Source organism: Neofelis nebulosa, chromosome 16, assembly GCF_028018385.1.
Source record: "Neofelis nebulosa isolate mNeoNeb1 chromosome 16, mNeoNeb1.pri, whole genome shotgun sequence".
NCBI classification, from domain to species: Eukaryota; Metazoa; Chordata; class Mammalia; order Carnivora; family Felidae; genus Neofelis; species Neofelis nebulosa.
This window is the reverse complement of record NC_080797.1, coordinates 18056556-18060115: the sequence shown is the minus strand read 5'-3', so window position 1 is coordinate 18060115 and position 3560 is coordinate 18056556.

Sequence of the window (3560 nt, the reverse complement as noted above, 5' to 3'; positions counted from 1 at the left end):
GGGTTTTTGAGCCAGGGACCGCCGCTCATCTGTAGGTGTTTCCCCGGCACAATTGTTATTGCGTCGTAGGCATTTAGCGAATGTGTGGCAAATCGAGGGAAGGCCAACAAAACAAATACACGATGACATATGTAGTGTAAGCCCCGGCAGGCTTTTTTCCCTCTGTCTTTTTTTGTAATCCAAGTGCTTAATTTAAGCTTTACTTGCCAAGGCGCCCGCTTCAAAGAGCATCCACTTCTAAGACAGCTCTCTCGAATAAACACGATAAAGAGCCGGCTGTCCCCCCCCCCCCCCCCCGCCGCCAACACCCAGCCCCGCACACCCCACCCCCAGACTCCTCAGTTTTAGAGATCTTGGTTGATTTCAGTAACTGACCATCGAGGCTGCCTTTTCCTGTTCTCGTCCCACCCTTTATAAAGTCCTGCTGTTAACCTTTTAAAATCACTGGTAAAGGCTGGGCCCCCCAAACCCCAGGGCCCTACCCTCCACCCCAATAAAAGCAGAGCCCCCAGCCTGCGCACGCTCTCTCTCACTCTACGTGTGACCTCGGGTGTGGTGTGATTTCCAGGTCCTGTAAGTCACAGACCCTCTGTTTTTCACAATTTCCTGATGGTTGTTGCTGAAGGGCGCCTTGTGATCGGAGTAAGAACCCCCAGGGCTGGATTACTTGTCACATTGGTTTGGAAGGTGGAGAGTCTGAGGGAAGCTCTCTGGGGCTGAGCCTGGCATAAGACATTCTAAGACCCTTGTTTTTCGGCCCAGATGTCAGGATTAAATGTGATCAAACAAGCACTCAGCCTAGTCCGGGAAAAAGGCTTGGGAAGAGAATGAACTCAAGCTCTTTGGGGTCTGTTATCATTATGGTGGACACCCAAAACGGCCTGCAAAATGGAAATTTCACATTAGTTATGTCGGTGGCCGAGGGCAGGCCGCCCGAAGATGGACCGCTTCGGCGTGAAGATTATTTTTGATTTCAAAGTAACCAAAACCCCGCAGATTCAGGAAACGCTCTTCATCTCCTGGTGCGCTCCCCCACCCCCCACCCCCCAACGGACTGAAAAGAACTTAGACACAGGACCTGCTCCAGGGACAGAGCTGTCACCATAGGTAATTTCATTAGGATACGAACAGGGAGGCTAGACAGGGAGGAACCCCGCGAGGCCTGTTTGATCAAAGACCTCTCTGTCCCATTGTTCCCCACGGGCCCCGCAAACGTTTGTGCACCGAACGTTTACTGGTTTTCATCTTCCCGTGAGTGAGTCGAATCCCTTCCATTTGAGGTCCCAGATCGCAACCCACTCCTCCTTAGTTCAGGGTGAAAAATACACCCCCTGGCGCCTGTCTTTGGAATTTCTATGTCTGTGCGGATTCCCCACAGACTCGGTCTTCCTATCCCAAGACCCTTAACAAGCACTCACGAGAGAACAGCGGGCAAGTAGGGGTCTTCATCTGACGTACTTGTGCAAGTGACAACAACCTAGGAGGATGTCCATGAAAGAGGAGAAGGGACCCCTACCCGTTTTTGCACCCCTTTGGAGCCCTGCCTGTTAAGAAGAAAATGCCATTTCTCTAGACTCAAAATGCCAGCTTGTTTTTGCCTAATATTTGAATCTTTTTTTTTTTAATTTTTTTTTAACGTTTATTTATTTTTGAGACAGAGAGAGACAGAGCATGAACGGGGGAGGGGCAGAGAGAGAGGGAGACACAGAATCGGAAGCAGGCTCCAGGCTCCGAGCCATCAGCCCAGAGCCCGACGCGGGGCTCGAACCCACGGACCGCGAGATCGTGACCTGAGCCGAAGTCGGACGCTCAACCGACTGAGCCACCCAGGCGCCCCCTAATATTTGCATCTTGACTCACCTTCCTCTCAAGGTTCAAAGCTCAAAAATGAGGCCCTCAGACAGACCTGTATCTTGAAAATGGGAAAGCTGGACTTCCTCCAAAGGCTCAGACAAGAAAGACCACCAGGGGGGTGGGAAGGGGAGGGTGTACCTCCTGCTTACTGAGCGTGGCAGCTGCAGCCGGGCCTGTCACCAGCATGCACCTTTTGGGGGATGGGAGCTTTGGGGGCAAATTGACACACGTTCCCTAGGGGTTTGGAGTTCACACAGGGACCACTGCATGACTGTTCACACTAGTGTGGCTCTTGTCTCCAGTCTAGGGGTTTCTGGAGGCGGGACCCTCAGTGGAGTGGCCCATGCCAATGGAGTCTGGGAACGAGGATGGGGGTGCTCCCGTGCCAGTCTCCCGTGGCCCCTGGACGGTGCACAAAAGCCTGGGCGTTTCCTGAATTTTCCTAAGAAGCACAAAGGTCAGAGGAAGGGCGGGCCCCGCGGGCTGTCCAGGTGGCCTCCAGACCAGACCGTGAGCCGGCACGGACAGGCTGGAAGCAAACAGAGCACCGTTTTGTGTCGCTCCCCCCGACCCACCGAGGCTCAGTGAAACCGCACGTAGATTCTTGTCCGGAGCGTATGCCGCCTGCCCCTCTGAGAGGACAGTTCTGTCCCGAGGCCCTTTCCTCAGCCAGCCTGGAGCGTTCGCCACTACCCTTCCCTTTGGGAAACCGAGGAGCCCAAAGTTCACGGTCCTTAGCACGCCAAGGGTAGGCCTTGAACTTCAGACCTCCCTGGTTGTCGCGACCCCGCGGAACGGTGTCGGTCAGAGGCATTCGGGGCAAAGGGCATTGCATACCACTTAAGAAGTGTGTTCTTCTAGGGAATTCACGAGAATAAGAGGGAGGTTTGCTGATAGTGAAGGCAGTTCCGGGTGAGTCGGGAGCCCTTCTGACCGCAGAGGGAAGGACCTTGGGGAGGACAATCGCCTCCGGGGATAACTGGGGGTGGGGGTGGGGGGCTGGGACAAAGCTGGTCCTCAGGAGTGCTGTGTGTTTATTGTTTCCTTTGTGTGTTTATTGTTTCCTTTGAAGCAGCCACCTCATGCTTCTAGGTACCCAGTCACTTCCCTGACAGCCTCTTGAGGCCTTGGTTTCTGTTTGCATTTCCGGTGATTACAGTAAATCAATAATGTTAGATAAGAAAAAACAAGGAGATCTTCGAAGCTGCAAGACACCATAAAGTCTGTCATAAAAAACGAGTAGGTAAACACCTCAGGGATTACACCCAAAGCCACTCCAGTGGACAAGCGTCACATGTCCTCCTGCTTTTCCTAGTGGGAAAAGCTGGTCTACGGAGGCCGGCCTGAAACCACCATTCCCCTCCCCCACCTCCACACCCCCCCCCCCCCGCCCCCGTAGGGATCTGGGTACTGCTGGAGAGTCAGCCCCCACTCCCCCCACCCCAGCTGCTGCCCACGAGCCCACAGCCCCCACCCCCCTCACATCTGGCCTCCACCACCAGCCAGGGCACCGGAATTCAGTCCTGTCTCTAAATCCCATTTTCCACGGAAAGAAACCAGGGATGTCTGGACAAGCGGCCCATTAGGCTCCAGAGCAGGAAATGTACAGATGGATTCGGGGCATCTTGTTATGCCAGAAAGCCAGGAAGCTATCAAAGATGAATCACATTAGAAGTTCACAGAGTCTAGTAAAGAACTGGCCTGTA